The sequence below is a fragment of the Gossypium arboreum genome, chromosome 12 (genome assembly GCF_025698485.1).
Source record: "Gossypium arboreum isolate Shixiya-1 chromosome 12, ASM2569848v2, whole genome shotgun sequence".
Taxonomy (NCBI): Eukaryota; Viridiplantae; Streptophyta; class Magnoliopsida; order Malvales; family Malvaceae; genus Gossypium; species Gossypium arboreum.
The window spans coordinates 33,540,664-33,562,815 of NC_069081.1; the positions used below are offsets into that span (position 1 = coordinate 33,540,664).

At 36.7% G+C, this 22,152-nt stretch overlaps 1 non-coding gene across 1 annotated transcript; it reads right to left on the minus strand.

The window, feature by feature from the left end:
* Window positions 1–889: 889 nt before the first annotated feature.
* LOC128286179 (small nucleolar RNA R71) lies at window positions 890–996 on the minus strand. Its single transcript, XR_008276724.1, has one exon. It is a non-coding gene; the product is annotated as a small nucleolar RNA R71 (small nucleolar RNA).
* Window positions 997–22,152: the final 21,156 nt, after the last annotated feature.

Consider the following 22,152-nt stretch of genomic DNA (forward strand, 5'->3'; position numbering starts at 1 on the left):
TTAATTTTTAGGCTAGATAATAAAAAGGAAGTAAATACTAGTACTCGTAGTTCCTTTGGGTTTGACAAATCTGGTCTTGTTGAACTATACTACTGTTCGATAAGTACACTTGCCTTAATCGTGATAATAAGTTAGTCTCAAGAACGATTCATTCATAAATCTTTAAAACCTGTCGCGAATATCATGAATCAAGTATTTGGCGCCGTTGCTGGGGAACTAGGATATTAGGAACACTCGATTTTTATTGCAATTTAAATTTTACTTTCTTTTCTAATTCTTCATTTGTTTTCTTCTGATAGGTTTTTCTAGTTTATGACCAGAAGAAACCCATCAGGACCACTACTTTTTGGCGGTGAGATCGGTTGCGCAGTTCGTAAAAACTGAAGAGAAATAAGGCGAAGCCTAAGATACACAGAGGAAGAGCAAGAGGACGATACTTCAACCACAACCGAAGAGATGGCTGAAAACCAATAAATTCTGCTACCTCCGGGTTGTCACGATCCGAAGAATCGTAATCCGCTCGCGTACTATGTATGATTATGCTAAACCTTCTTTAACAGGAACTAAATCGAGCATAGTTAGGCCTGCTGTTGCTGCAAATACTTTTGAACTGAAACCTAACACAATTCAAAATGATCCAACGGTTTGTTCAGTTTGATGGTTTGCAGGACGAAATCCCAATGCTCACTTGGTAAATTTCCTAGAGTTTTGCGATACATTTAAAATTAATGGCGTTTCTGATGACACGATTCGCCTTCGGTTGTTTCCCTTTTCGTTGAGGAATAAGGCTAAACAGTGGTTGAACTCGTTACCATGAGGATCAATCACTACTTGGGAACAAATGACCGAAAATTTTTTATTAAAATATTTTTCACCGGCTAAAACAACCAAATTATGTAATGATATCTCCATTTTTGTGCAGATGGATTTAGAAACACTCTACGATGCATGGGAGAGATACAAGGATCTGTTGAGAAGGTGCCCTCACCATGGGTTACCACTCTGGCTACAGGTTCAAACATTTTATAATGGTGTGAAACCCTCAACGAGGCAACTCATCGACGCAGCCACTGGTGGAACTTTGAATAACAAAACACCTGAGGCAACTTACGAATTTATTGAGGAGATGTCACTGAATAACTATCAGTGGCAAGTTATGAGGATAAAGCCGATGAAAGTAGCCTGTGTTTTCAACCTCGATGCGGTTACTACGCTATCTAACCAAGTAGAACTCTTAAATAAAAAGATTGACAGTTTGTGTGGTTCTACTCAGGTACATGCAGTGATGAGGTGCGATTCGAATAGAGGAGGAGCATGCACAGAATATCAACCTTTCAACCCTAGCATCAAGGAGGAACAAGTCCAATATATGGGTAACAATAACTCTAGACCCCAAAATAACCCTTATAGTAACACTTATAATGCAGGTTGGAGGAACCATCCCAATTTCTCGTGGGGTGGTCAAGGAAATCAAAGGCCACAACATCCTCCGGGTTATCAACAACCACCTTACCAACAAGAGAAAAAGTTGAACCTTGAAGAGATGCTAACAAAATTCATCTTAATGTCAGAAACTCGTTTTTAGAATACCGAGACAGTACTTAAGAATCAACAAGCATCGATCCAAGGGCTCGAAACTCAGATAGGTCAGCTCGCTAAATTGATATCTGAATGACCATAGGGTAGCCTGTCGAGTAGCACTGAAGCTAACCTAAGGGAGCAAATCAATGCAATTACCATTCAAGATGAGGAAGGGTTAGTTGCACCTGAACCAGAACCGAGACAAGAAACTGTGGTAAGTAAATGTAAGGGTGGGGTGGACCACAATGACAAGAAATCAGTAAGTAAAGAATTCAAACCTCGTGTGCCATACCCAAACGCAACAAGGAAAGACCGCATAGAAGAACAATTTGGAAAATTCCTTAAATTATTAAAAAAGTTACATATTAACTTACCGTTTATTGAAGCTCTTTTCTAGATGCCAAATGCAGTCAAATTCTTAAAGGAGCTTTTAACAAATAAACGAAAGTTGGATGAGGCGTCGCATGTGGAGTTGAATGTAGTTTGCTCAACCATTTTACAGAATAAGCTACCCAACAAATTGAAAGATCCAGAGATTTTTACGATTCCTTGTTTAAGTTAGATGTTCATAATGCATTGGCTGACTTAGGGGCAAGCATTAATGTTATGCCTTATAAAATGTTTAAACAGTTAGGTCTTGGGAAACCCAAACAAACTAGGATGAGCATTCAATTGGCTGATAAAACCATTAGATTTCCTAGGGGTATCATTGAAGATGTTCTTGCTAAGATTGATAAATTTATATACCCAGTAGACTTTGTTGTTCTAGACATGGAAGAGGCTAGTAACACACCTTTGATTTTAGGACGACCCTTTTTAGCGACTGCTAGAACCATTATTGATGTTGGTACAGGTGAACTCACACTTCGTGTGGGAGACGAAACAATCACCTTTCAAGCTCATGAGACGAGTAACACATCAACAATCGAGGGTGATTGCATAAATCATACTACTGGTACTGATCATGTGGTGAAACCCTCTGTGCAGAAAACAGTTTCGAAGAGCATATATGAGCCATGTTCAAGCAACAACAAAGGACCTATCTATGAAGAACGAAGGCTACAAATCAAGGAACTAGATGAATGGAAGACACATAGACCGAGGACACACGATAAACCAAAACCACTCCATGATGAGCTCAATGACACACCAAATCAACTTAAGGTTGGAGACAAAGTACTACTAGATGCAGCAGATCCTCGCATTGCCACTTCTGAACCTAATGAAGAAATTCCTCTCACGGTACTCAGTATTTTCCCATATGGTACAGTCGAGGTAATTCATCCCAAATTCGGCACTTTTAAGGTAAACAATACTCGTCTTAAACCTTATGCTGATAAAGTTGATAGCAAGGATAAGGAGTGTAAACTCCTCGCACCACCATGATCATATACCAGAGCGTTAAGTCCAGCTTAAGACTATAAATAAACGCTTCTCGGAAGGCAACCCGAGCACTAACAGTAATGATATTTTTAAATTCTAGTTTTTTACATCTAACCTACTAACAGAGTCTTGAGACACAGGGTTTTTCCATCCACACGACCAGTAACATGGGCGTGCCTTAGGCCGTGCTCACACCACAGGAGGAGACACGGTCGTGTGATACGGTCGTGTGAAAATAGGGCAAAATTTTTCCCCAACACGGGATGTGATAAGTTGGAACGACGAAAAAATGTGCAAGTGTACACAATCGCAACAAGTAATAAAGTGACAAGTAAATGTCGAGTTATCGTACCCATAACGACTGTAAAAAGAGTTATTTATGAAATTAATTGTAAAACACTTTGGTGAAGTAGAAATAATTTGGTTTTAGAAGATGGGAAAAAACTATTTAAAAACTTAAGTAAATGATTTAAATAAAACAAAAGAGTTCTAGTGCACGATTTCAAATAAGATTTAATCAATGTAACATACTTGTGTTGGATTAATTATATTTCTTGAACTCAGAATTACGAAACTCATGTTTACATTGTTACGAATAAATTCACAGCAACCCAGTAATTTTCTAGCTTATGAAAAAATTTATATACAAAAATCCATTCATCTATTGACATATCTCTATGTCAATTCAATCGACTAAACAGATTCTAGCAAACAAACATGCTATTGCACATACATATTCATTAAATTGAACCAATCTCTTGTATATCCCTATGTCAATTCAAATGATTAATTAAATATAATAATCATCTAAAAGACTTTGTGAAGTAGCAAGATATCCATACCTTGGAACAATTTAATCACAACAATCTTGCAAGTTATGCAAGGCAATAATATCGCAATATATATTGCTAATTTAACCTTCAGCTACCTTAGAAGAATAAACATGCACTGTTTAAGTATTGTGTCAACTAATTACAATTACAATCCGTTTAAATAATTAATTCATTAGTTACCTCACAGCCGTAACGCAAGAATAACTTAGGCATGATTTTACTTAATCAAGCATCTTACCGAGGCTTATAACAGCATAAACAACATTTTAACAATTCAAGCAGGCAGAATATAATCGACCTAATACAAACATAATTTAAGCTGAATTGATTAAAATAACCATTTCAATAGCATAAATATTCATAAACATGTTCGTCAAAACAACAACAAAAATTAAAGAGTTAGGGAACAAAAGGAAAATTCGGTGTTTCTCCGTGGCTTGACTAGTTGCTCCGTTCTTCGTTCTTCGTTCTTCGTTGGCCTTGGCTACCAAGGTGGCTTATGAACACCTAATTGCTGTTCCAAAATGGCTGATGGGCACCTCTTTCCCAAGAGAAGAAATTGGCACTTGAACAAAAGGGAATGGAATGGAAAAAATGAAAGACAAGTGAGAGAGGGAATGAGAGAATGATGTAAAGTGAGGGATGCTTTGAATGATCAGCAAGGGGTGGATTTTATAGCTGATTGTGGCTGCTAAAAATAGAAAATTCCAGCAGCCAAAGAGCCCTCCTTGGTCGGCCACACACATGGCAAAGTTGAGAGTTCAACTTTGCTATTTTAAGCTTGGAGCAAATCTACAAAGCCATAATTTAAGGTGGGGTTTGAATGCAATTTAGAAGTCTTTTGAGGGCATTTTTGCAAGCATATTTAATCAGCTAAAATACTGATTTGGGTCAGCATATGGACGGTTTTGGGCTGCCCATTTAGTGGCTGGTTTGGTTCACTCAATCTGGCTCAACCAGTGCGGTTCGACTAGACCCTTTCTCCATAATTAATTAAAAATAATTTATTTAACCCAAATTAAATGGGGAATAAATTAAAATTAATTAAATTATGAATTAATACACATTCCTGGACCTTCTTAGGCTAGAAATTAAAGTGTCTTGATACTTTAAATTGCTTCTCAGTTTTGTGCTTTCAGTAGTGTCAGCTGAGCCAATTTTCACCGTTTGTTCGAATCTGTCGAAAATAGTCAAAATTAGTCAAAGTTAAGTATAAAATTAAATAAATTCACCATGTTCATATTTTTAACTTAACTTAATTATTTTATAATATTTAATTATTTTTCGACAAGAATTTAACCGAATTTGCATGAATTTAAGAAAAATTGGGTATGAAAAAGTATATAAATTTTTGTGTTTCCATAAGTTTCCACAGCCGTGCGACATGGTCGTGGGTGAAACTTCCAAAACAACACGGGCGTGAGACACGCCTGTGCCATTCACCCATGGTCGAAACTGTCAAAATAACATGGACGTGGGCTATCATACATGGGCATGGGAGAAGCGAACAAAGCAAGACACGGCCGTGTGCACCTACACGCCCAAGGAACACGGGCGTGGGCCAAATGCCGGACGCACCCAAATTTAAAAATCGCAAAACACACAGGCAAAAATTAGGGCACACGGGCATGCCCCACGACCATGTGCCCCAAAATATATATAAACCATTCACTATTCATCATCCCCCTTCCCAAAAATCCCTAAGCCGCTGCAACTCCACACGACCTACTTGCCACACCTGTGCGCCGCCTACAACATTGTTTCTGACGATTGAAGCTTCTCCTTTTTGCGTATACAATGTCATCTTCATGAGGTAAGAAGACCGCTGTCCTCACCTCAAAGAAGAGGAAAGGAGCAGCATCATCCTCGGGTCCTATAGCTGAGATCCGTCACCCTTTCCTCGAGTTCCCCTTGGGACTCTAGGAGGAATTATATTAGATATTACGGGCCCGACCACTAGGTGTGGGCCACTGCATTGACTGGGCCACACTTGAAAAGATTCAATTGGCTGATGCGGTCCGAGCCCTCTTGATGACTGACCGGTAGGGGCTCTTCTTTGAGATCGTTGAGCCGATGTATCTTGAGTTCACATTGGAACTCTGCTCGAAGTTCCATCTTTAGACAGTCATGACCAACTTAGATGATCCTGGAACGGTCCAGTTCTGCCTTGGTGGTCTAGTACGCTAGTTGAGCGTACCCGAGTTAGGGATTACACTAGGGCTGTACACGGAGGAGTTTATGGACAACAATGAACTCGACACCCTCCACCGCCACATCCACTACTCTCCCTCAAAATGCTTGAGGGACCTCGTCCTTACCTCGACCACCTATGATCCTAGCCGTTCTAAGGCATCGGCCCTCGCCCCATCCCTGCGATACCTACACACCATTTTGGCCCACACTCTGACAGGACGACGAGAGAGCACTGGTGTCGTCAACACTCATGACGCCTATTTCTTATGGAGCATGGAGAACGGACACATCCTCGACCTTGCCTACTTCATTGCCCTCGTCATCCGCCATCAGACAAAGCGACATAGGAGAGGGGTCATCTCTATTGAGCCCTATGTGACTCGATTGGCTTGGCACTTTGGGCTCTTCAGGACATCATCACAATCATCCTCACTCACTCTTATCGGCCAGATGTCCCCAAAGGGCATCTCGAGCATGCTAAATATGAAGATGATCAAGAAATGACGTGGCACCTACCCTCCTCAGTACCGCCTCGTCCAGTCCACCGTCTCAGCCACCACCCATCCATCGTCTAGTTCATGCCGCGGCTTCATACTCTGACATCTTTGAGCGCCTTACTCAATTTGAGCAGTAGTGTTTTCAGCGTTTTGATTACATTGATGCTACAGTTCACCAGATTTGTCAGCACCTTCACATCTCATCGCCACCACCACCTCGCGAACCATCCGGCGATGACGATGTTTAAAAACTTTTTATTATTTTTTATTTTCACTTTTATCTTTATTTATCTTATTTAAGTACTTTTTATTTCATTTTTCTTTAATATTATTTTAATTTTAGTTTTTATAATTTTTATTGAATAATTTATAGTTTTGGCTATTTCATTACGAGTAATTATGCTTCCTTATATTCCCTAAATAGTTCCTGATTCTATCACAGTTATAAAGAGCTCCAAAGCTCACCATCACATAGGAGCTGAAAACTCCACTAGGAAAGGTTCTCCACGACTGCCATGTCCTGCTCGACCACGACCTTAGATACTACCAGATATAATATTCTTTTGGCGCAGTACTTATAGACTAATGAACCTCTACCACCACCAGAGTATCCTCCTCCACTCTCATCATTGCTTTGGTCGATTATTCTCTACAACTCCAATTCAAGGAGTTCATTCATCATTCAGGAAGTTTCACTTCTCTCCCTATCTTATGATTATATATCTATACCTATCTTTGTACATTAAGGGCAATGTACATCTTAAGTGTGGGGGGTCTTTCATATCATCTTTAGAAATCCCTGAATTTTGTCTTATTCTCCCGTGAATCACTCATATCAGTATTAGAATGATTTTTAATTAATTTATGATTTTTATTGATATGTCTTGAATTAAAACATAGCATTTATGCATTGATTGTTTAAACTTTAAGACATTAAGGAATATAGCATGATAAGTTGATTTTTGAAGAATTAAAAACTTTTAGGTGGTTTCCTTAAGTTTAGGTATTATCGTGAGTTGAAATTCACAAGTTTAAACATCAAAAAGCGATAATTTTTGTGAGATCATGAGCCTTTAGGGCATATTTTATTCCTTTCATGCTCACTTTTATTATGAGCGCGTCAGTATTGATTTGTTATTCTAGAACTTGCTTGATTATACATGTTAAGACCACACCATTTGATTTGGTATGTCAAGATGATAAAGGCACTTAGGTTTAACCCACTCACTCCACAAAATCCTACCTTCATAATTAACCCTTAGTGAACCCCTTTGAGCCTAACAAGCCATTAATTGAGTTACCCTCAATATTAACCCATAACCCATTATTGTTGAAATCCCCTAATTTGATCCCTATTTTTGTCGAGATTTGATTTGAACTAATTTCTTAGCTATGTTTTTCTCTTCTATGTATTTGACTTGTTCTTAAAAAAAATTTCTTACATTCATATTAGTAGTAATTCGTCATTTTTGAGCTTGAGTGTTAATTCTATATTCTGAGAAGAAGCTCACTTGTATTCAATTGATGACTTGTTACTTTTCTAGCTAGGTAATTTTTTCAATTCAATCTCAATTCTAACCATTTCCTTTAGCTTGTGACCACACCCCTAAACCAAAGCCACGTTACAACCCTCTAAAGACCTTTTTAATTGATGTATCATCTCAATATATAGTGGTGGAGAGTTGATTTTCAAGCAAGCATATGGTAATAACTTTTCATATTGATTAATGACTGCTTTAATTGATGTCCTTAAACACCTTGAGTGATTTGAGTGAATCTTTAGTGAGGATGTTAAACTCTGTGATATTTTGATCAAAGGTAATCACTTAGATGAGGGGAGACACCTATGTTTTCGTGATAAAATGCTCAACTTGGAATGTTTGAAACTTTGATGTACTTTTAGTTGAATTTTCAATGTATGAATACTTATGGATTATTTTGAGATATTATTGATAGGGATTATAAATTGAGAAGAATTTATTTTGATTGTGAGTTGAGGATTTTGCTTGAGGACAAGCAACTGCTTAAGTGTGGGAGTATTTGATAAACCGTAATTTATACATATTTTTATCCCATGCTTAACCCATTTATGGATGGTTTCTCCTTAGATTTGGTGAATTCGATGCTCCTAATCCTTTAATTTCATGTTTTATACTTAGGTGAGCATAGGAGAGTAAAAAGAGTGAGAAATGGGCTGAAAACAAAGAAAATAGTCCCATGTGGGAAATCAACACGGCCTGGACTTCCTCACACGAGCGTGTCACATGACAGTGTCCATTTGGCAGGATCGAAGCATGACTTACACGAGTAGACTACACGCCCATGCCTATTCAACAACCTTGACCACGGGCTGGAGTAATCGCACACGGGCGTGTCACACGGGTGTGCCCCTACCGAGCCCAAGTATAGTCCTATTCAGAAAAGGCCAATTTTTAGGGCTCTTACGCATTCAAAAGCATATTTAAACACTTGAGGAGGCACTTAGAAGAGACCCAAAGTAGGAAGCAAGGAATTACTCAAGGAAAGCTGATTGATCCATCTCAGAAGTCGGATTCATCATCAAGACTGAAGATCTCTCTTCAAGTTCCTTCAGGAGTTTTGGGTTTTCTTACGTTTTGTTATCTTTATGCTTCTGAGATGTTTTCTTTTATAATCATGAACCAAACCCCCTAAATAACTAAGGGGAATGAAACCTAAGATAGATATTGTTATTATTATCTAAATTGTATGATAAATATTTGACTTGTTCTTAATTATGTGTTCTTAATTCTTATTTTAATATTCCAGGATATTGATTCAAGTTAATGCTCTTATTCAGAGGAGGAATAGACTCAGAGTAAAATTATCATAATTAAGCGGAGTTGATTGCACACCTAGAGATAGGGTGACAAGATTTTGCTGGATTAGGGTGAAACCTAATAATGAAATCCATAGATCGAGTTAATGCAATTCTAGGGTGTTAATTAGAAAGAGATTTTAATTATTCAACCTAGGGTTAGATGTTATTAGTCTCGAAAGAGATAATAATATAACTTAGGGATTTCTACGGATCAAGTCAAATGAATAAATCGTCTGATTCAGAGCCAAATAACAAGTGAAGTCTCGGTGGATTTTTCCTTAGGTATTGTCTTAATCAATCGAATTTTCCCAAAAGTATTTTTCCCAATTTTTTTCTGTGCATTCTTAGTTTAGTAATTAGTTTAAATAACTAAACCTCTTAATTTTTAGGCTAGATAATAAAAAGGAAGTAAATACTAGTACTCATGGTTCCTTTGGGTTCGACAAATCCGGTCTTGCTGAACTATACTATTGTTCGATAGGTACACTTGCCTTAATCGTGATAATAAGTTAGTCTCAAGAACGATTCATTCATAAATCTTTAAAACCTGTCGCGAATATCATGTATCAATAATTTTTTCCTATTTCCATTCTGGAATCGTAACTGGCTGTAATAATCCCAAAGGCACTTAATGTTCAGGTTTTACTTGCTGACATATCAAACATTTAGATACAAATTCAGAAATATCCCGTTTCATTCTCGACCACCAGTACATCTTTTTCATATTATTGTACATTTTGTTACTACCAGGATGAATAGACATGGTACCATTATGAGCTTCATGTAGAATATTTTGTACTAGTTCCAAGTTCTTCGGTGCACATATTCTGCCTCTAAATAACAAACAACCATCAAACCCAATCTGAAATTCTAAATCAGGATTCAACTCACATTGTTCTCTTTTAGCTTGTAATTCTTCATCACCCTTTTGAATTTCATAGACCTGTTGCAGAAATGTCGATTTAGGTTTTAACTCAGCTATAATTGAACCATCATCTGATAATGACAATCGAGTATCCATTACTCCCAAGGAAAATAAAGACTTTCTACTTAGGGCATCAACAACCACATTAGCTTTTCCCGGATGATAGTCAATAACAAGATCATAATTTTTCAATAATTCTAGCCACTTGTGCTGTCTTAAGTTCAAGTCTTTTTACGACATCAGATACTTCAAACTTTTATGATCGGTGAATATGTGACACTTTTCACCAAACGGGTAATGCCACCAGATTTTCAATGCAAAAGTAATGGTTGCTAACTCTAAATCATGTATCAGATAATTTCTTTCATGTGGTTTTAGCTATCTAGAAACATAGTCTATTACTTTACCTTCTAGCATCAATACACAAACTAAACCATTTAATGACGCATCACTGTAAATTATAAATTATTTACCTAATTCAGGTTGAACTAACACAGGTGCTTCAGACAACAAGCTTTTAATTTGTCAAAACTCTATTGGCATTTATTAGACCACTTGAACTTTACATCTTTCTGTAACAATTGAGTCATCAGAGAAGCTATCATTGAGAACTATTTAACAAACCTCCAATAATATCCTGCTAGTCTCAGAAAACTTCTGACTTTAGACACATTCTTTGGTGGTTTCCAATTAACAATTGCAGAAATTTCATTCGGACCCACCTTGATACCTTCAGCAGATACTATATGTCCAAGAAAACTAACTTCCCATAGCCAAAATTCACATTTACTAAATTTGGCATACAATTGTTTCTCACGTAGTGTTTGCAACACTATTCTCAAATGATCAACATGCTCATTTTCATCTTGGGAATATACCAAAATATCATCAATAAATAACACCACGAACCTGTCAAGATACGGTTTGAAAATTCTATTAATTAAATCCATGAATACTATAGGTGCATTTGTTAAACTGAATAGCATTAGAAGAAACTCATAGTGCCTATACCTAGTTCTAAAAGCTATCTTTGGCACATCTGAATCTTTTACATGTAGCTGATAATAACTGGAATGAAGATAAATCTTTGAAAATAAAGTGGCACCTTTTAGTTGATCAAAGGTCATCAATACAAGACAATGGATGCTTGTTCTTTATTGTGACTTTGTTCAATTGTCTGTAATCTAGACACAATCTCTGTGATCCATCTTTCTTCTTTACAAACAGAATCGGTGCACCCCAAGGTGAAAAACTAGGACGTGAAAAGCCTCTGTCAAACAATTCCTCCGAAAATACATTAGGAAATTTACAAACAACCGGCACTGACTGAATCTTTGACTTAGATACTTTAGTATCCAACATATATGCAAGATAAGCATCATACACCATTCTAATATATTTCTGTGCTGATATTGCTAAGATCACAATAGATAACCCATCTAGTTTATTAGATTCAATGTGAAGTAACTCACCATTTTGACACTTTAACCCAATGTATAACTATTTACAATTCACCACTGTATCATGCTAGGTTAGCCAATCAATTCCCAAAATCACATCAAATTCAATAGAGGGCAACAACATTAGATCAGGTGAAAAGCAATAACCCTTTACCATTAACGGACAATTTTTATAAATTTTATCCACCATAACATACTGGCCCAGGGGGTTTGAAACTTTAACCAAAAATTCAATGAATTCAATAGGTAAATTTTTAACAGACAATAATTTTGTGCATCTGTATGAATGTGTTGAACCGGGATCAATCAAAGTAGTAATATTAGTATCAACTAGAAAAAATATACCAGTAATGATGTTTGGTGCAGAGGCATCCTCTCTTGCATGCATAGCATATGTCCTTATCGATACTCGTGCCTCAAATTTAACAGTTGAGTCTTTTGTAGTACCTCGGCTACCACTGACACTGTCAGGGTGATGGGGTGGTCTGCCCCTCGAGGCGAGATTACTCGGCTCTAAAGGCTAATTAGTATCTTTTTTCAATTCTTTCTAGACAATCTTTAAGAAAATGATCAAGCGAACCACATCTATATCAAGCCCCACTTCTCAGACGACACTTCCCAAAATGAAATTTATTACAATGTTTACATTTTGGTTTGGGATTACCAACACTTCCAACATTTGTTATAGACGGAGACGAAGATCTCGAGTTAGAGCATTGAGAGCCCTGCTTTTCTCCGGAATATCCCACAGAAGTAGTAAAATGATCATGGTACTTCTTTGATTTCTTTGAAGCAGATGATTGTGACTCGCCGATAAATCTTTTGCCAAAAATTTGAGCTTCTCTCTCCTTGTTTCTTACTTAATTCCTCAGCTTTATGTGCTCATTAGCCAATACGACAAATTCCCTTTGTTCAAGAATTCTAATCAATAGCTTGATATCTTCATTTAAGCCCTCTTCCAAATGTTTACATAGATATCTTCATTTAAGCCCTCTTCAAAACGATTACACATATCAGCCTCGGTCAGAACCATTCTCTGGCATACTTGCTCAATTTAACAAATTCTCTTTCGTATTCAGATACTGTCATGTTTCCATATTTCAACTCTAAAAATTCTTTCTTTTTCTAATCCAAAAATCTCTAACTAATGTACTTCTTTCTAAATTCTATTTGGAAGAATTCCCATGTAACATTTTCTCTTGGTACAACAGAAGTTATAGTATTTCACCAATGGTAAGCTGTGTCTTTCAATAACGATACATCACATTTTAAACACTCAGCTGCTGTACATGATAATTCATCTAGAACCCTGATGGTATTTTCCAACCAAAATTCAGCTTCCTCCAGATCATCATCGGAAGTAGCCCTTAATTCCTCTGCCCTATACTTACGGATTTTATCTACCAGAGGCCTACCTATTCTAACAAGTTCAGCACCCTGTGGCATCTGTGGAACTGGTTAGAAGCAGGTGCGGGAGGTTGTTGCACAGTAGGATTTGTTCTCAAGTATTTAGTGAACCACCCATTCATCATTTGGAAGAAAGCTTCTTTTGTCTCCTCACTTCAGCCCTTAGATACGAACCTTCTACTACTATTAGATATAGCTCGTTGAACAGAAACTTGAGCAGTGCTCTCAGCTTTTCTCAGATTTAGCTCTAGCTTGGTTGGATGACATTACAATATGAGAAACACATTTGAAAATGGTCAGGAGACATCACACTATCATAAATTATATAATGGCATGTATAGCTAAACTCGTACTTGCTACATTAGTCTGAAAATCGGCTAAATCATAGCTCTGATACTAATAAATGTAACACCTTAACCTGTAACTGTCGCCAGAACTAGATCACGGAGCATTACCGGAGTTTACAGAAAAAATACAAATAATTCATATCATTTACTATTCATAACCAAAACTAATCATATCGTCCCTTGAATGGACCATCGAGGCCCAATTTAAGATTAGAAACAAGTAGGGACTAAATCAGAATCTTAGAGAATTTTTTGCAAATTTGAAAATTTTTCTTATATACAGGGGTCACACGCCTGTGTGAGTAGGCCGTGTGAGTGACATGCCCATGTTTCAGGTCGTATGGGCATTCAATGTGAGGCAAACGACTGTGTCCCAACCCGTGTCCTTACCTGTGTAACTCTTTGACTTGAATCACACGACTAACCACACGCCCGTGTGCTAGGTGGTGTGGTCAATTTAATTTTTGAAAATTAGGTGCAGGATTCACATGGCCAAGACACACGCACGTGTTTAGGCCGTGTGTCACACACGGCTGAGGCACACACCTATGTCTCTGTCCATGTTCCTAATTCTGAGTATTTTGTTTCTAAATTTTAAGATGCAGGGGACACACAGCCAAACCACATGCCCATTTGCCAGGTTGTGTGGCACACACAGTCAAGACACACACTCATGTATCTACCCGTGTAGACAAAATAAGCTCATTTCTTAGCTTTGTTTCTCACCCAAAATTTTCCAACAACCTACACTAATACTTGAAAACATATACAAACCAATTCAAGAATTATAACCAAGCCAATACTAACATCTAACATGATATATCTTCACATGCATTCATGTTTATAATCTTTCCTTTTATAGACATACTTCTTTAACATAACTCAATCAAACCATACTAAACACATATGTAATTACTATGATGTAACCTTATAAATATACCAAATCAAGCCATCTCTAGCCATTTCAATGGCTAGATTACAAACAACCATTTATAAGCCAACAATTGGTCATGTTAACCTATACATGCCATTATACCAAAATATGTTTACTATTTATACCAAAATGAGCTGGTGGATAGTATGATGATGCTCTGAACAATCTCCAACCTTTGCGAGCTTTCGAACACTATAAAATAGAGAAAATAAAACCTAGTAAGCATTTAATGCTTAATAAGTTTGTCTAAAAAGAATTAAACTGACCAATTATATTCATTTAAATAAGCATAAGTGCTTCCCAACAAATTGACAAGTTTGCCTAATCACATATACTTAATTAAGCAAGTTAGTCATATATTTCACATGTACATCAAATAAACATGGATGAGCTCATCATGCTACAAACTTTCAGGTATTTCAGAAGCATTCGAGACATAATACTTCTAATCTTTTAATTTCTCATGTTAGGAGTTTTATCCATTGAATTATTGAAATTTTGATGGATACTAAAGTAGTATAGGCAAGGTATACAAATCAGTGATCCATCAATTCATGTTCAGGGGTACCCGATAGGGCACACAATCAGGGAGCACATTCTCGAACCACATATATCAGGATACTTGAGCCATGTAACAGGATGCTTATTCGAGCTAAACAGGAATCTCATAAGAGTTTTAATCAAGGAGCTCATAAAGCTTAATAGGTAACTCCAAAGAGTTATTATCAGGGAGCACCAGATAGCCATTTAATAGGGAGTTCAAATGATCCATGTCAGGAAGCTCATAAGACCCTATATCAGGACGCTCACGTAGAGCTGTGTTTGTTTTCGCATTAGATGCTGGATCACAACCGATTGAATCATGTAACAGGACGCTCACAAAGAGTTACGGTAGTGTGCAACACCATGTAGAATCACTACTGATAAGGATGCTCGCAGGAACTATGTAATAGGATGCTTGATAAGGCTTTTAACAGGATGCTCATCTGAGCTATAATGTCAGCAATATATGCAGGACTATAATCAATACGAAAAATTATGTATCCATCGAATTTCATTATTTAAATGAAACTTGACATCTTCCGGCCATAATCGGATATGTGATTATTTCATATATTTATAAAATTTATATATTTCATGTAATCAAATACCACATTAAAATCAAGCATAAAAATAAACACAATTTAGCTACATGAACTTACCTCGACACTTGTTCGTGTATAAAAGTCTACTAATCCGTTACTTTTTGTTTTCCTCGATCCAATTCTGTATTTGGTTTTTCCGGATCTATATAAATGAATTAATTCACTATATTTCATATTCAATTGGATTTAATTTACATCATAGGAAAAATTACCATTTTGCCCATATACTTTTCATAAATCATAATTTCATCCTTAGGATCAAAAAATGAAATTCATGCAATTTAATCCTTATTCCAAGCCTAACCAAAATTTTTATATAACATTTACAGCACTTGTATTTCAAAAAATTTAGAATTTTTCCGTAAGTTTTACATCTTTACAATTTAGTCCATAAATCATAATTTCATCAAAATTCACTTTACAAAAGTTGTTTATCTATCAACAACTTTTCATTTTCTACCATCAATTTTAAAATTTCAACATATTCATCCATGAAAAAACTTTGATACTTTGATAAATTTTGAAATTAATCCCCAAAATAGATAGATTAAACTATTCCAATCTCAAAAATATAAAAATTACTAAAAACGGGACAAGGATACTTACCCAATTAAGCCCAATTAAGCCAAGAAAGCTTGTTTTCTCTTTCCTAGGGTTTCCAGAGAAATTTTGGGGAAGAAGATGATATAAAATGATATTATTTGATGTTTATTTTTTTATCATCTTTTATTTATTTTAATTTCCAATTTAGTCCTTGTCATTTTCTAATTTTTCCATGGATGATTCATCAAAAATATATACTAACTTTTCTTTAATGGTTTAATTACCGTAGAAGGACCTCTTGTTTTGAATTTCATAGCTATTTGATCCTTCTAGCTACTAGGATGGAACTTTTTCATTTTATGCAATTTGGTACTTTCCATAATTAAATACATAATCGGTAAAATTTTCTTATTAGATTTTTCATATAACATTCCTATCATAATGTAGAACATGCAATAAGATTAAAATAAAATTTCTTTCTAACTCGGATTTTTGGTCCCAAAACCATTGTTTTGATTTTACTAAAAACAGGCTGGTACAGGCTGTATCCCGTATATGTATCTAAGGAACAGTAATCTTCATTACCTGCTTGTTGATCTAACTTCTGATCCATAAAAAACAGCGAAAAATGGTCCTTCCTAGTAGATTTGTTCAATTTTATGTAGTCTATACAGATTCTCTAACCCGTGACAATTCGTTTCGGGATTAACTCATTACGTTCATTCTAAAAAATTGTGATTCCACATTTTTTCGGTACACATTGTACCAGACTTACCCATGAATTATCTGAGATAAGGTAGATAATTCCAGCATCTAACCATTTGATCACTTTCTTTTTGCCCATAAATCCTAACTCTTTCACCCTACTATAGGATAATTTTATGCATATAGAAAGAAGGGCTTATACCTCGAATATCAGTTATGGTTCAATCGATTGCCTTTTTAAATTCCTTTAAAACTTCGATCAGTTGCTCCTCTTAGTATTCTGTTAATTTTGCTGAAACAATCACAGGACAAGTAGAACAATTATCTAAATAAATGTATTTTAAATGGGAAGAAAGTACCTTAAGTTCGAGTTTGGGTGGTTCTTCGATTGACAACTTGGGTTATACAAACTCTGGAACTTCAAATTATTTGAACATAAACCTTCAGATTGGCTTCCATCAAAGCCATGTTTTCATTAACTTTTTCATCATCCAATGGCTCAGACCTTAAAGTGTTCTCCAATGGGTCTTTAAAATTCTTCTCCCATTCTATAGAAACTAAGGTTTCTAGCTCCTCCATTACTGAACATTCCTCCATCAGATCAGGGAATTTCATAGCTTTAAGAACATTAACTTTTACCTAATCATCCTTAACTCTCATCGTTTGTTCTCCTTTTTGCACGTCAATCAATATTCTTCCCATGGCTAGGAAAGGTCTCATTAGGATGATCAACACTTCCTTATCTGATTTAAAATCTAAGACAATGAAATAATTAGGAAAAATGAATTTATTGAATTTTTCCAAAACATCCTTGATCTTTCTTTCGGGGTATATTAAAGATCGATCCACCAGTTGAAGTGTCAAAGTAGTATGTCTTACATCGCCTATTCCCAACAATTTGAAAATAGACTTGGGCATCAAGTTGGTGCTTAATCCTAAGTTACATAAAGCTTTACCATAGTAAGATTCTGTAACACCCCAAACCCGACCTAGATGTTAGGCCCGAATCTAGTGTGTCACATTGAAGTGTCTTTCGAAAATTGGACTTGTTGGTGGAAAATTGTCTCTGAGTTGAAATCTCTTTGTTAAAAACTCAAATCATCTTAACCATTTATTAACCATTTAAAATGTCTTTACTTTAAAAACATTATTTGTTGTAGAAGCAATATCCAAAAATGTTGCAAAAACGCGGTGTTTTGAAAATAGTTAATCTTTTCTTAAACCAGCGTTCTATCACTATCAGTTAAGTATCAAATAAATAAAGCCCAAATAAAATAACTTAAATTTAAGAGGCTTTATAACAGAATCAAAACCCAAAGTGAAATTTTAAATATAAATAAAGTTAAGCATTAAAAGCTGCGGTCGTGTGACCATTTCTGAGTCCCTCGCAACACCGACCCTCTTAATGTTGGGGATTACTTGCATAGTTAATAGATAGGGTGAGTTTACGAAAACTCAATGTGTAATCCCCTTACTAAAGTAACAGTCAGTATACCGAAATAGAAACAAAGACAGCATGGGCCAGAGCCCGTTAACAGTAACAGTACAATCTAGTTCAGAGCATACGTGGGTCAAAGCCCATTACAATATCATTTGGGTCACAGCCCATAACAGAATCAATTGGGCCTAGCCCATATCAGTAATAAAATAGAATGTGTGAATGCATGGATGCATGCCATCCCATCCAACCCTTCACTTGCCTTCGTCCAACCCTGCACTACCTGTGGGGAATAACTCACCCACGCCATCCCTACACTTACAATGTTAGCAACGGTTGCGACACTAACCAAAATCCCAGCAAAGCTGCTAGTACATATACGGCTTTAAGCCTTCAGCAGCGGTATTATAATTGGCCCAAAGCCATCGATAACTGTAATAAGTTCGACATGTAGCCATCAGTGACGGTAATATAATCGGCACACAGCCATGGGTAAATATGATCGACACAGAGTCATCAATAAACATGATAGGCACATAGCCACAGGTAAATAAAATTGGCACAAAGCCATAATCAAGATAGCACAGAGATATAAACAGATTAAGCAGCATTAAGCCGTCCGCCGGTCCATAGTCTTCTCGTGTGACCCATGTGACCTTAACAAATCAATACTGGATCCACAGTAGTCTCGTGCGACCCGTGCGACCCTATCAGAACAGTACTTCCTCCATATCAATGTCTGAACCCCATGCAATATGTCATGTATGTCATGCTCAATCATCACACGTGTATGCAGAATGGCCATGCTCAGTAACAATCATTTAAACATATATTAAAAGCATATCAGTTTTACAACCACAGTCAAGTCAGTTAAAACACAGTCATACAATCACAGTCAATTCAGTCAAATTCATAGTCTAAGCCAGTCATTTACCCACAAGGGCAAAATAGTCATTTTGCCTTACAGGGGTATTTCAATAATTTTACACTACAAGGGTATTTCGGTAATTTTACATTACAGGGGTATCTTGGTAATTTTACAAATTGGGGGTATTTCTGTAATTTTACAAATTGAGAGTATTTTGGTAATTTTACAAATTGGAGTATTTCGGTAATTTAACAATTTGGGGGTATTTCAGTAATTTTACAAATAGAGGGTATTTCGATAATTTTACAAACCGGGGGTACTTCGATAATTTTACAATCCGGGGTCTTAACGACCCATACGAAGGTCCATCGTCGCCTTGAGCGACTTAAGTAACCTAAACAGACATAACAGTGCAAATGGGCCTAAGGCCCATACTTGGCCCAAGTGGGCCCACACACTCGTGTGGCCTATTTAGCCCAGAAACAGCCACAGCTATGCAAATGTCACATTCCAAAAAACACTTATCGCATCACATACATTTTATTCCTGTGGGCTTACTAGCCCACTAGGCCCACCCACATGGCCTATTTAGCCCAACGAGGCCCAGAATAGCCCAAGACCACGAGAGCGCTCGTGGTTGCCCCTACAGTCTAATGCCCATGTTTGTGGGCTTAGCTCACCACACGTACGATCGCACGCTCGTGTGGCATCATACGCCATATTTTCAGTTTTTCGGCATTTTGCCGATCTACATTCATAGCAGTGTAAACAACACATACTTTCAGCTTTTAAACGATTATCCAAAATACATACAAATACACACACTTTCAGCTTTTCAGTTGATCATCAAACATAGCATACGGTTACACACCTGATCACGTAGTGTATTAAGAATTCTCGAGTGCCAGGACCTATTCAAACATAACAACGGTTAATCACTTATCAATAAAGTTAAAAGCATATTAACCAAACCCCTAGCCGAAGAATCGACTACCACTTGCCTTGACTCGAACGGTCAACCGTGATTTGCCTACTTAATCCAAAGTTTGGTGCAGTCACCCTTCTGCAACCTGGAGAAAAGTCCCGAACTGCTGATACCCTACGTCGTTTAAACTTGGGGGCAAAGGCTACGCGTCCACTCCTATTCATCACCTCTGTTATCACTTTATTGCTAGAACCCCCTTTGCTCATCGCGAGTTCGATTAACAGAGATTACTTTCCAAATTGAGAACAAAAATGGAGAGAGCATGGGATGTAGAAGTAGGGAATTCGTTAAACCAAGGCTAAACCGAAAGGGGTTTGAGAGGGGGAAAAAAGAAGAAGTATTTGGCCAATGATTGAAAAGGAAATATCAGAGGAGGAGGAGAGCAGAGATTCGACAATTAAGAGAAAATATTGAGAGGAAGAAACCAAATTCGACTTAAAGAAAGAAATAAGAATGCCCAAAATGAGAGTGCCTATTCGGCCAAAGCAAGAAAAGAAGTCAATATTCGATCCCAAAAATTGAACAAGAAACACAAGAGAAAAGGCAACAGAGAATTCGACACACAAGGAGTAGAAACCAAAACTAGATGTCAAACACCACCAAAATCCCGAAATTGAGGAAAGAAAAATCGAAATGTGACCACAAGTTCCCCCTAGCCAAAATTCTCCCTTTCCACCATTTCAATTCGGCACCAACACTCCTCCATGCAACTCTCCTATTTCAAATTCCTTGATTTTCTCCCCAAATCACTCAACATCCAATTCAACTTTCCTTGAAACGCTCATGACCAATTCAACCTCAGAGACTCAGTCCAACTCCACCTCCTTCCAAGCTTAGCCAGCAAAATAAATAATTCCTTTACCTATGCCACGAATTGAACCTTAGACCTCATGCACACCACACACGCCACCTTGCCACTAAACCACAAGCTCATTTTATGATATATTTTAACTACAAATATTTAAAAATCCTACTTCCAAGCACCAAGGGTTTTATTCACTAAAAATAAAAATTTAGCTAAAGCCAAGGTTTGAACCCAGGACTTTTCCAACACTCTTAAATATGCCCAAATCTTAGCCACTAAAGCCAACATGCAATTTGTGAAATTTCTCGGACACATAAACTTTTGTGTGTTCCCACGCTCAAGGCCCAATCCTTCTAGGCCCAAATTTGGGGCGTTACAGAATCTCTGATATTACAGGGTATAGTAAATCTTCCAGGGTCCTTCAGTTTCAGAGGAAGCTTGTTTTTTAAGAATGCAATGCACTCCTTCATAAAAGCAACAGTTGGAAACACGAAAATATATAGACTTTTTCATACCCTTTTTAACTCAAATTAATGCAGTTTCGTAGTAATTCTTGTTGAAAAATATAATATAATTATAAAATAATTAAATTGTACTCAAATTATCAACATATTGAATTTTAATAAATTTTATAATAAATTTTCATAAATTTTGATTTATTTTTGACAGGTTTGCGCAAAGGGTGAAAATTGGCTTGGTAGACACTACTACAAGCAAAGAACCGTGAAGCAATTTTTGAAGCATCGAGGCAAATTAATTTTTCAGCCTAAGACGATCCAAATTATGAATATTAATACATAAAATAATTAATTTTAATTTTTATCTAATTTATTTTTGGTTAAGTAATTATTATTAATTATATTATGAAAGAAAGCCCACTTGTACTAATGCGATAGACTGATCCAACCGAGCAATCGGGCTACCAAAAACCGTCCAACATGCTGATCCAATCAGCTTAAAATAGCTGACTTATTGACTTGCAAATCAGCCCTTGAAGTCTCCCTAAAATTGCATTCAAACCCCTCCACTTTTTGTGCTTTTAAAGATTCAGCCCAAGCTAAATTTAGCAATTTTGAAACATTCAAACTTGCCACATGTGTGGCCGGCCAAGAGGGTATATGGCTGCTGGTTTTTTTTTCTATTTTTAGCAGCTAATACCACCTATAAATACCCCCTTCACCTATTCATTTCAACACACCTTTCATTCCACACATCTCTCTCCCTTTCACTCACTTTCTCTCTTCGAAACCTCTCTTTGCTTCCC